The sequence below is a fragment of the Hakea prostrata genome, chromosome 10, assembly GCF_041222555.1.
Source record: "Hakea prostrata isolate BN-2017 chromosome 10, UWA_Hpros_2, whole genome shotgun sequence".
Taxonomy (NCBI): domain Eukaryota; kingdom Viridiplantae; phylum Streptophyta; class Magnoliopsida; order Proteales; family Proteaceae; genus Hakea; species Hakea prostrata.
The window spans coordinates 32959364-32973016 of record NC_142609.1 but is presented as its reverse complement, the minus strand read 5'-3'; positions in this window follow the sequence as shown (position 1 = coordinate 32973016).

The following is a 13653-nucleotide window of genomic DNA, read 5'->3' as shown; positions in this document are numbered from 1 at the left end:
CCATCTTAGCAAAACAAATAGTGGGACTACTTAATTAGGTTGCAATGATATAAAATAAAAGTGTCAATGTATACATCCATGACACCATTGTGGTGCAGCACTGTTGTGCTTGAGGTTCACCTTCTTGCAGTAAACAATAACTTGGAAGGCAGATATGTTGACCATTCCAGCATAAGATAAATGTTGACCATTCCACAATGCAAGTTTAGAATGCAATCTATCCAACAAAAATTGAAAAGACTTATTTTGGTTTACCTGGGATCAAAATTAATTATTTGTCCTGTGAGATCAACAAAGAGATCATCAAAATCAAATATTCTTAACATTGAAGTACTCAAAACATAGAGATGGCCGGCGGTGGGAGATTTTCAACAGTGGTGATCTCCAACACGGAAAAGATGAGGGCGGTGTTGATCAGCAAGGGGAGAGGGTCTGTTGGTTTTCAACAGTAGTGCGTAAGTTTTGGCAAGGTATAGGAAGAAGGTGGGTGATATGGGATGAGACAGAAGGTTAATTTAGTAATTTAACATTGGGAGGGTGTTTTGTTCATTTTATATTAAGAGTTATCTGGGCACTAACTCAAACTATTAAGTTGTGGGTTAGATGTAATTTATGCCACATAAATGAGGCAACTAGAATTTTAGCTGATTCCAAGTGCAACAAACATAAAATCTCTTCAAGACAACCCAGCCCTTAAGATTTCCTCTGAAGTGGAAGGGAGCTCAAGAAATAAGTCTTTAGTTATCAGTAGACAGCCTTTGGAGGTGTGAATACTTTGGCTTCAATCCTAAAGAGGTGGAGAAGGGGTCTTAAAAGGTGAATCTTTTGACAGAGGAATAGGGGCTTAAAGGTGAAACTTTTCCCTTATGAGAATATACCTACATCAAAAGTTTCTTTAACCAATAGCTCTTTGTCAATCTAACAGAATTTACTTCTTTAAACCCATAACCTATTATTACTGGGAGAAAAAGAAGAAGAAAAAACCCCATAACCAATTAATGTTTTTTTATGTATTTGTTTTTACTTTCTAATCAATGCACTTTTTTGTAAAGAAGTAATTTATTTGGAAGGCAACAAACATTCATGGAGTGGACACAGGCCAATCTGTTCTACACTTCATCAACAAGCCTTTTCTAGCTAGATTGTCACGAATGCCGTTTACAGACTTAAAAATATGGAAGAAAAAGCATGAATTAACAACATCTTTGAAGGTTTATATGTCTTCTATAATGGGCTGGAGTATCATTAGGTCTGGATCCAAAGGCCTTCAATTGGGTGTATCGGTTCCAAATAGTTGAATGGCACTTTCAAGTCACCAAGCCTTCTTCCTCCATAGCCAACATGAGATCTTGCCTAATCGCCAGGAGAATGCTCTCAACACCCTCCCAATTGTAGCAGAATTTTCTTCCACGCAAAAAACCCGAGGAAAATGTTAAGAACATTGAGTACTAAATGCTCCCGTTGGGGTAATTGGCTGTTTGGTAGGAACCCCATTTGTGTATGAAGGTCTGTTGAGTTGATCTCTACCATTGATACCATACCAGCTAAGTATGCAAATTGCATCAAAATTCAAAAGTGTTGAAGATAATAATAGTTGAAGAGAGCAAGAGAGAAGAAGAGAGAGAGAGGCGTTGAGGATAGAGAGAGAGAGAGAGAGAGAGACTGAGTGTGCGTATGAAAGAGCACATAAAATAATAATCACAATAATTTACAATGAATTAGTAAATAGCTTTATATAGAAACAGAGTCCTTCATTGTGTTCTTGGAGTCCTTCTCTGTATAGTTCTAGGAGTTTTGTGGTTGTGGTGCCAAGACTCTAGCATTTTAGATTACATAAATATTGATTAGGAGTTTGTATCAAGCAGTATCTCCTTTGGGTTACCTAGTGTCTTTGTGACTACCAATTGTAGAGTTCTTCTTGTATGTAATAACTGGTGTTCGATCATCTGTAGAACTTCTAACAGCAGTAGAACTCTTGGAAGTTTGATCAGCTGTGGAACTTCTAACAGCAGTAGAACTTTTGGAAGTTTGATCAGCTGTAGAACTTTTGACAGTAGTAGAACTCTTGGAAGTTTTATCAGCTGTGGAACTTCTAACAATAGTGAAACTCTTTGAAGCAATCCTAACCACATATTCTTGAGATGAAGTGGCGGCTAGGATGTAGATTGATTTTTCAGATATATTCTTAATACGCCCCCCCAAACTCAAGCGAGGTGAAGTGACCTTGAGGTTGGTCAATAAGGTGCTGAAACGTGGAGTAGATAGCGGCTTGGTGAAGATATTAGCTAGTTGATCCTTAGTAGATAGGAAACAAACATGAAGATCTCTTTTGGCAACCTTGTCATGAACAAAGTGAAAGTTAATCTCAACATGTTTGGTATGAGCATGAAAGACAGGATTTGCAGTGAGATAGGTGGCACCAATATTATCACACTAAAGTACAGGAGCAGCACTTAAGAATATATGAAGCTCATGAAGTAGAGATTGTAGCCAAGTGAGCTCAACCGCGGCATTAGCAAGAGCTTGATATTCAAACTCTGTACTAGAGCGAGCAACAATGGATTGTTTTTGAGAACTCCAAGATACGATGTTGGGCCCCAAGAAGACAACATAACCACTGGTAAACTTACGATCATCAAGGCATCCAGACCAATCAGCATCGGAAAATGTGATTAAAGTCATATTAGAGGATTTGTTGATGACTATTCCATGAGAGTGTACTTTTAAAGACTTTAACAACGGCCAATGATCAAGAGTTGTTGCAAACCCCGACCAACTATAGAGGTTTGTTGAGACACATGAGAGGTACTTTAATCATTTTAACAACAGACCAATGATCAAGAGTTGTTTGCATAAACTGACAGACCTTGTTGACTGCAAACTATATGTCAGGATGAGTCATAGTAGCATATTGTAGGGCCCCCACAATACTTCTATATAATGTAGGATTCTCCATTAGCTCCCCAAACTTTCCACCACTTCCCGGTTACTTGCTACCCCCCTGTCCTTCATTTACCTCCCCTGTCCCCGTGTCCCCCCCCCCTTCCTGCCCCCCCCCCTCCCCTTTCCCCCCCTCCCCTTCCTTCTCCCCCCCCCGGGGCTATAATTTCCTTAGCTTTAGAATCGCCGATCCTGCCCGTGCCCTCTCCCTTCTCCCCTTTTAATTCTTTGGGACCTCATCTTCTACCCTCTTTCTAGATTATTTGCTCAACTGGGTAGAGGGAGAAAAAGGATTGGTAATAGGCTTGCAATAACTCATGTTAGTCTTGCGAAGAAGGTCAGTAATATATTATTGTTGACAAAGGTGAACACCATCAGGGAATAAAGAAACAGACATTCCAAGAAAGTAATGGAGGGGACCAAGATCTTTGACGGCAAAAACAGAAGCAATAGCAATCATAAATTTTGATAGTAACATTTCAGAACTGCCAGTAACAATGATGTCATCCACATAAATTAAGATAAAAATTGTTCCAGAAATACCATGAGAAATGAAAAGAGAAGTGTCAGTTTTGGATCCAACAAAGCCAAATTCTAGTAGGAAGGAACTAAGATGATCAAACCAAGCACGAGGAGCCTATTTGAGACCATAGAGAGATCTGTGAAGGCGACAAACATAATCAGGATGAAGAGGGTCTGCAAACCTGGTGGCTATTTCATTTAGAAAGCCATGGAGAAAAGCATTTTGGATGTCAAGTTGGTTTTCTCACCTTGTGTCTTTTCTTTTTTATAATTACAATGGGTGTGAGTGCTCTTTGTCTGGTGGTTTCCCCTTTCTTTTCCTCTCCCTCTTTCCCCCTTTCTCAGAATAGGCCAAGAGTGGGAAACGGCTAGATATATAACCAGGCGGATAGTAGTGGGTTTGACAATAGGGCTAAAGGTTTCATTGTAGTCAAAACCCTCTTGTTGATTGAACCCTTTTTCCACTAAGCGGACTTTGTATCTTTCAATAGAACCATCAGCCTGCCTTTTAATTCGAAACACCCACTTGCAACCTATAACATTTGTTTGAGGAGGGAGAGGGACAAGAGACCAAGTGCCATTCTTTATTAGGGCATTAAATTCATCATCCATAGTCGTTCGCTAGTGAGGGTATTTTTTGGCAGTAGTGAAAGAGGTAGGCTCAAGTTCAGTATCATCAGATATGGATGTAAGTAGGGCTTTGGGTGGATGGTGCTCTTTGGAGTGAGTTACCATGGGATGAGTGTTAAGAGAAGTGGTTGGAGGAGTTGGGTAAGGAGATGGATGGTGTGGATCATAAGGGAGATCAATAACAAGATCCAAAGAAGGAGAAGAGGATAAGGATGAGGTGGAGTGGTGGGGCCCAAGGGGAGGTGATTCGGCCAGGAGTGGGGATGGGGTGGTGAGTCCATAGGGGAGGGGATTAGGCCAGGGGAAGAAATAGGGGGTTAGTTGGGGAGGGGAGTCATGGTCTTCTAGGAGAGGTGATTTAGCCAAGGGTGTGGATGGTGTTGGGGGGACCGGAGGAGGAGGAGATGTAGTAGGGGAAGGAAACATAGGAGGAGGGCCAAGAAGAGAAGGTAAAGGTGGTTGAGAGTGATGGGTAATCGCAGTGAATGATGGATGGTGAAAAGGAGATTGTTTTTCATTAAAAACAATATGGCACGAAATTAGGAGTTTATTTGTTTGAGGATTGAAGCAACGATACCCATGATGATGAGGACTGTAACCAAGAAAAACATGCATGCTAGAGCGAAACTCTAGCTTGTGTTTGTTATAAGGACCAAAGTAAGGGTAGCATGCACAACCAAAAACTCTTAAGGAAGCATAGTCCGGATGGACTGTGAAGAGTTTGTAGTGGGGTGAGACATTGCCCAAAACAAGTGTAGGATAAAAAATACTACAGTTTCAAAGGCATAGTTCCAAAATTTTCTAGGGCAAGAAGAATAAGCTAACAAGGTAAGGCCAGTTTCAACAATATGGCGTGATGGCGCTCGACAACCTCATTTTTCTCATGAGTGTGAGGACAAGGGAGGCGATGATCAATCCCACAAGAAGTATTCGTCACCCCAATCACTCTAAAAGCGTTTAATCCGTCTGGAAAATAAATTTTCAACAAGTAATTTAAACCGTTGAAGAATCCCAACAACCTCAGACTTCAAATGCATTAGGATACAACCAAGTGTACTTACTAAAAGCATCCACAAAAATAACGTAGTACCAAAAACCATCAATAGAAGCAATAGGAGAGGATCCCCATACATCCAAATAAATCAAGTCCAAAGGGGCATTAGAGACTGAAGTAGAAGAGGAGAAGGGGAGTTTATGACTCTTTCCTTTTTGACAATCATCACACAAAAAACTAAATTTTCTCAAAAGTAACAGGTAATTTAAATTGAGAAACAAGACGATGAACTAATTTAAAGGAGGATGGCCAAGTCTGGAGTGCCACTGGGAGACAAAAGCGCTTTCACCAATGAAAGCTTGTGGAGAGATGTCGCCTGAGGGCATCTGGTAAAGTCCATTCCTAACTGTTCCCTAGAGAAGACAAGTCCCTATTTCTCAATCCTTCACATAAAACAAATCAGGATGAAACTCAAAGATAGCATTATTGTCACGAGTAAATTTGGAAACTGATAAAAAGTTCTTTTGAGTGGAGGGACATGAAGAACATTATTGAGAGAAACAAGAGAGAGTTGTGTAAGGAGAGAAAAAGTACCAGTGTGAGTGATTGGCAAGCCTGTACCGTTACCTACCAAAACCTTATCCAAACCAGTGTAAGGGTGAGCCAGTAGAAGATTGTCAAGGGCATTGGTGATATGATGTGTAGCCCCAGAGATACCAAGTGTTGTCTGTATAAGGGCCTCCAGAAAGTTAGGAAACATGCATAGAGGGAGGAGCATTGGTTGTACCTTGAATAGCTTGATTGTAACGTTGATAACAATCACGAGCTTTATGGCCGTGACGATCACAAATTTAGTAAGTAATGAAAGAGGATTGGTGTTGTTTGTAACCACCAATAGAGGGTGGAGTGGCAAGAAGAGGAGGATGATAGTTAGAGGAACGTCCACGAGAAACTCTACCTCTATAGTGCAATTGACCCCTAAAGGGAGGACGATAATTGCGAGCAGTACCAGTCTAAGCCAGATTAGCCAAAGGAAAAGAGGAGTCATAGGCTAAGTCATCCTTAAGACGAATTTATTGAGTGAGTAACATTCATTTTAACTCAGCAAAAGTGACAGAGATGCCACGAGTTGTAATAGAAGTAACAAAGGCCGAATAATCAAGGCCCAATCCATTGAGAACATGAAGACAAATATCATCATTTGAAACAGTCTTACCGGCAGCCACAAGTTGATCGGTAGTATGCTTAATACGAAGAAGATAATCATGAATCGTACTATTACTACGTTTCATGTTTTGTAACTGAAGGCGAAGTTGCATAATCTTTACTGTTGAAGGTGTAGCATAGGTGGATTCAAGATGAAGTTAGACTACTCTAGCGGTAGAACATCCAACAATTTGAGCATGGACAGATTCTGTGAGTGAAGCAATGAGTCAACACATGAGAAGTTGGTCCTAACGAATCCATGAATTGTAGGCAGAATTCGGTTTGCATATAGGAATGAAGTCTTTTTTAAGAGAAAATAATTCATAAGTCTTCAAGAGAGGAACAAGTTGCGGCCTCCATAGTAAGTAATTGTTGCCAGTGAGCTTGATGGTCAAGAGACTATTGAGGGAGGGAAGCAAAGCAAGGGAGGAGAAAAATCCTGGTGCTCTGATGCCATGTTGAAGATAATAATAGTTGAAGAGAGCGAGAGAGAGAGAGAGAGAGAGTATGCGTATGAAAGAGCACAGAAAATAATAATCACATTAATTTACAATGAAGTAGTACATAGCTTTATATAGAAACAAAGTCCTTCATAGTGTTCTTGGAGTCCTTCTCTGTATAGTTCTAGGAGTCTTGTGGTGCCAGGACTCTAGTGTTTTAGATTACATAAAATATTGATTAGGAGTTTGTACCAATCAGTATCTCCTTTGCGTTGCCTAGTGTCTTTGTGAGTACCACATGTAGAGTTCTTCTTGTATGTAATAACTATTGTTTGATGAGCTGTGGAACTTCTAACAGCAGTAGGACTCTTGGAAGTTTGATCAGCTATGGAACTTCTAACAACAGTGGAACTCTTGGAAGCAATCCTAGCCGCATATGCTTGAGATGATGTAGCGGCTAGGATGTTGATTGTTTTCCAGATATATCCTTAATAAAAAGCGTTCAATTCCTTAATTAGTACATACATCTTCTCCCTAATTTCTCATTAAAAAGATTCTCCTCCCTCTTAGGTATATCTACCTGGATCCAATTTGAGAACTTACAGGTTTACTACGGCAGTCAAGTCAATTAAGAGTGTCAATTCATATTGTGTCATTATCGAAATTGAAAACATGTCTTGTATCTTATCATATCATTTTGACTAAACAAGATATAGTAAGATTAAAATCTCTATAGTGCATCTCTATTGTGCATTGCAGTATAATATAACTATATTGTTTAATAGATGGTACGATAATGGTATGGACAAAATGGACTCACGGTCTTGAAAAAGCTAGTCCTACGCATTAAATGTGCAAGATGTGTTTCACAAGATTTTGTACCGTCCGATCTGAAATTTCGCTCAAGATTTCATTGTCGACCATTAATTCTCTATGGTCAAGATTTGAGATTTCGATCCAACGCTCCGAAATTTATCGCTCAACAGTCACGTGCATTTAATGTGCAAGACTGAAGCAAGGTCCCACAATCTTATGAAGTTATTGATTGAATTTGATGCTGACACCTTGGAACCATAACCACTGATGAATCGGACCAAGTGGTTGTTTGCTACCTCTTCGACATACAGGAACCATAAAATTAAGGGCTCCTACTCCTAGTGAGGAAACCATATTGACAGATCGTAGTTCCAAACATCCCTTCCAAGCCCATCTCATTAAAATCTCCCATTAATACAAAAATAAAAATCTGAGGAATCAGAGTGTACCAGTGAGCTTTTCCTTAAATATTTTCTTCTTAGGATGCCTTTCTGGTACTAATTTAATTAATACTCACAACCTCCTTTCTTGTTGGGTCGTTGTGGAATTCAATGCACTTCGTTCAAAAATAAAATCTCTCCCTACTCAAACCCTCGCCTCATCTGTTCATGTTTTCTTCCTCACCTCATCTGTTCTTGTTTCTTCACCACCTCATTAGTTCCTTTATTTCCTGCAGTGTTACTCTTCCTTGTTTCACGATCCCATTTTTTGCTTTCCTTTCCTTCTTTCTTTTTTCATATATTCACAATGCTTGTTAAGGCTAACTATGGCTCTTTTTCTATCTTATCATATATTTTTTTAGGGGGGTTGGAGAAACAAACTGAGACATGGAAACCAAGAAGATTGAGAGGAAGTTAAAGGGTTTGGTTTAACGGGATATTGGTCCGGTTCAATTAGAAAGTGGAGCTCGTCTAAGATTCGAGCTCTATTATTTGATTGAGCCGTGCCAATATCACGTGGTGCTACTTCTAATGACCCACTCCAGGACTTTGTCAATTCCAGCTTTCCAATGGTATCTGTGTGCAGGCTAACTTTACATTGTTCTTATTGGAATTTAATCAATCATCTTCTCTATTCTCTTTATTCCTCTGGTTTTCCATCTTATTTGGATTATTTTGTTAACTTGATGCCATTTCTTAACTACAAATGATATACGATCAATTGGGTTTTCTAATTTTATGGTTTTACTCAGAAGGATTTCCTACTGGAGCCTGGGTTTGGAATTTTGAAACAGAGATGTGGACCTAATCCCATAAGACTATAGAATGAGGATTAAGGGTTCCATGGTCGTTCTGCAGCTAACCTGAAGCTGTTGAACTTCAAATTCAAACTTCAGAGGCACTTTGATCTGAACATTCTGAATAGCAGCACTCCAAAATATTCCTTTCTTAGAAGGGATGCAAAGGTGTTTTATATGCTCTCAGTGTAATCACAATTGGAAAGTTTCTTTTCTTTCTTTGCTGAAACAGTTTAGGCTCTGAAACATTTTAGGCCAACCTGTGATTTTGTCTTCTTATATTCCCTTTGCTGTTATAGCATTACACAAAATTGGTAGTGGTTAAATCCTGGTGACAGAGGCAAAGCCAGGGTTGTGTTTTCAAGCGAAGGATATTGGGTTTGAAGCAAAACTCCAACAATGGATAGAGATAAAGACAAAATCTGGTTCTATCCCTACAATGGCTACTGTAAGTATATAGTCATACTTGGTATTTCATTTCTTCAGCACCTTCTCAGTTGGGATGGAGCCACTGCTTTTACACAGTAGTGGAACACTGTGAATGGAGAAGGTTTTTATTATTTCATTATAGCAATTGCTAATGAATCTCCAGAGTGAGTGCTTGGCTTCTCTCTAGCCACCAGAGGTCTAGTGTGAGAAAATAGAAAAAAGAGCCCACAGTATCCCAGGACCCAAACTCCCCACACCCCTGAAGCAGATATTCACAATTTTTCAGAGGGATAAGTTTGTTAGAAGGCTAGGTACATCAATATTGTAATTTTGGTTATCAAATTAAGTTATAAAAACTAGAAAGTCAAGATTTTTAAACTTCAATGGCTACTAGTATTCTCACATGATTTTTTTAGGATTGAATGATATACAGTGCCCTCAGTAGGAATCTTGTTAACTTTATGGGGACATTTAATAGTAGTCATTGATTTGTTTCAATTGGATCTGCATTTTCATTTCCAATTCTATCATTGTTCACTGAAACTGATCTACCAAGCAATCAAGAGCTTGATCAAAAAACCCAACTGTGTGGACAGCACAATGGGGAAAATGGGTCATGTACTAGGCTGACCAAGGATAAGAAATGGAAGAAGGATACATTCAAACCTGTGATCTCTTGTCAAAGATGAACTTATTCTTTCCCTGTTTGTATATAAGGAACTTACCATATATCTGTAAATTACAGCTTTGTGTTACTATTAAATAGAGTTGAGATGAAAAGCCCTTCAACTGAGAATCTTTGCATTCATATCCCTTTGTTAATTTGCAGTATCTTCATACTAAAGGAATGCAATGAAGTGGGAAACTTCCATAGTATTTCAGTTGCAACAATTGAAGGGAGCAAATGACCATCAATGACCAAAACAGCTTTAACTAATTCTATGAAACAAATGCAGCAAAGGATGCCCAAAAGATTAGAACATATTATGCTGCTCAGTAGTCACTCAAGGTAACTTACAAATATTGGCCTTCCTATGCATACATTTAATGAATAGTGGTGATAATCTCTTGCTTTTCCCTTTTGTTGCTTCAAGAGTCGGTCTTCTCTGATAAATGGAAAAACTAGTCTCTAGCAGAGCAATGCTCTCTTCCCTCTCCCCCCCCCCCTCTCACACTCAGCTCTTGCCCTGCCGGCCTGCGCTTCCTATACTCATTTTTTGAGACCCCACACCATATGTTTTTCTACTCATGCTTCTTTTCCTAAATTTGGAAGAACTACAACCTAATTAATTTTAGAAACTACACTTCAGAAAGCATTTTCACCTTCTCCACAACTCTGATAACTTCCTTGATCCACTAAGCAAAGTTACAAATCCCACTGCAACTCCAATCAAATGAAGCAACTCAGATATTGCATGTCTGGGCCTTTCACTCATAATCTGCAATACGAAATTATGTAACCGACCTATGTGAAATGATAAAAATTTTATGGCGGCAATTTGACTCTTATCTTTAATAAATTTAAGAGGATTCATTTGAACAGCAACCCTGTATTGGTTAGTGTGAAACAGTAAAATGTTGTGCCTTTTTTTTGGGGGTAAAAGAAAAAGATTCATTACCTTACTGAAAACACTAACCAACTAATTTATGCTACATGATGAGATGCTGTTGTGGCTAAATTAACAAACCAACTTTGGAGCATCGAGGATGGGAATGCATCATATTTGATTGTTTGTGTTGTCTTAGCAACATGCATTAACTTAGATATTACATTAAGAGGCCAAAATCTTGTTGTTGGCTTTGGTAAGAGAGTGGGTAACCCTGAATGGTTACTCCAAAATTCTCTTAATTCTAGCCTTTGATCATTTGCTTCATCAATCCCTCTTGTATGCCAAAAAGTGTCGCCTCCAATTCATCTTCTTTTTTTATTTTTCCAAAATTGATGAACCTCGTATGTCCATCTATATAGACCCCCATGCTCCATCCTACAACTCCTATCCGTTTGTTAAGTATCCATGCACACATTAGTACATTATTAGTAATATGTGGTATATAGAGGCAAATATAATCTTCAAAACGACTAGGTAACATAGTATCATTTTGTGTTAAAATTGGTTGTGTATTGAGAGCATTGTTTTTGTTTTCTTGTAGTTACAATGCTACAATGCATTGATTTACTCGAGAAAGTACCATCAATAGATTGGGTATCTTTTGTGTAAATACCCGAGAATTTCATACTTGCCTCATGAAGTAACAAGTAATTATAAAAATTGAGAGGAGCCAAGTAGCCTTTGACTTATTCATTTGAGAATGGAAATTCTGACACACGCTAAGAAGAGATGTATCATTTCAATTTTCCGTTGGTAAACCTAATGGTCCAGCAACATGAATTATTTTTGCCCAATCACATGAGATAAAAAAAATTATGCCAAAGTGTTTCATTTCCTTCCTGCACAATACACATTCGGGTTGGATGTTTGTCCATTGAGTGAGTTTTGCTCTGACGGGTAACCCAGCATTCAAGACATGTCAAAAAAAACTTTAAATTTCAGATGAATTTGTAATTTCCACATAAACTTCGACCATGTCATAAAGAAATCTGCATTAGGTGAAGAGCACGCATTAACTATTGGGCGGAAAGCCAATTTAACCAAGAATTCCCCATTTGGGAAAAGCTTAGAGGACCACGAGGGTCCGTCAGGGTGAATGGAAAATTTATCATGGGGGCGGGGTTAGAAGGGGTTGAAGAGATCTCCCTATCAAGCATTCGTAGATCATTGAAGACTTCGGCTACCGTGGCCCGCCGATGCCAAAGAGAGAAATCTTGTAGATTTGTCAACATTTCCCCTTGTGGAGGTATCCATGGATCAAACCAGAAAGATATCAGAGTTCCATTCCCCAATTTGTGATCATTGTTGTCCTTAGTTGAGGAAGGGTACTGTAAATACTGTTCCAAATCTAGGATTTCTTTTTTGTACACACTTTTGGATCAAATATTAGGCAATTCTTAAAATATCTTGCTCTTAGAACCCGTACCCACAACACTTTAGGTTGAGTGATGATTCTCCATTTCCTTGTTTCAATAATAAAGTGAGCTGTAATCTTCCACCTTCTTGAAGCCCATTCCACCCCTTTGTTTAGGTTGGCAAAATTTCCCCCCGCTGATGAGATTCAATTGTCTATTCTTCCTTGGTTGTCCATTCCAGAATTTTTGACATATCGTATCTATTTTTGTGCATATTGTCTTCGGGAACCTTAGACATTGCATTTGATAGAGTGTCATAGATTCAATTGCTGCCTGCATTAATAACCCCTATTCTAGCATAAGATAAATTATTTGTTTTCCAGCATGCATCTTCTGGGTCATCCGATCCAAGACTATTTGTAAAAGTTATGTTTTCCCTTTTCCCATCAGCAGTTTCATTCCCAAATAACTGATTTCCCCTTTGATTTATGAAACTCTCAAGATTGATAGTACACTCCACTTTTCTCGAAGTTGATTCATGCCCCGTCATATCAAAGAACAATTCTAAAACTACTTTCAAAGCCAGTACTTCCTCAGTCTTTGCTTTGCAGAAAAGAAAAGTATCATCTGTAAAAAAGAGGTGAGTAATTTCTAATGCCCCTTGTCCTACTTTTATGTCATTCAATAGATTAAGGGACCTGTACTCATCAAGCAAAAGGGATAGAACTTCCATAATTAATAGGAAGAGGTAAGGGCTAAGTGGACACCCTTGTCTTAACTCACGGGATCAAGAAAACCACAAGTAAGGAGACCCATTAAGCTTAATTGAAAAAGTTGGCGATGAGATTAAAGCATTGATGAGCATGCACGACTTATCATCAAATCCAAGAAAATAAAATAGTTTGACAATGATGATATCCCTATCCACTCTATCATAGGCATTGGACATGTCCAATTTCAGAGCTATAAACCCAGTCCTGTTGTGGGACTTTTGCATGTAATGAAAATTTTCATGGGCTAGTATGACATTATCAGTGATTTATTGGTTTTCCTCAAAAGCACCCTAATTTGGTGAAATGATACTGGGAAGAAAGGGTTTCAATCTTTTGGCCAAAACTTTTGCTATGAGTTTATAAGACACATTGCACAGGCTAATAGGTCAAAAGTCTGAAACAATTTTCGCCTCTTCCTTCTTAAGGATAAAACACAAGAGGGTGTGGTTGACTCCATTAGGTAAACGACCTTCTGAGAAGAAGGAAATCACAAATTTAACTACATCCTCATTAATTAAATCCCAAAATTTTTTAAAGAAAAAGGTGTTATACCCATAAAACCCAAGGGCTTTAGAAAGGTCCAGGGGAAAAGACTGCTTTTTTTACCTCTAATTGATCTAGGATTGTTGAGAGACATCCGCTGCTCACCTCAATGGGTGGGAAGAGGAATTTTACAAACTTAGGATCCAAAGAACAAGGGG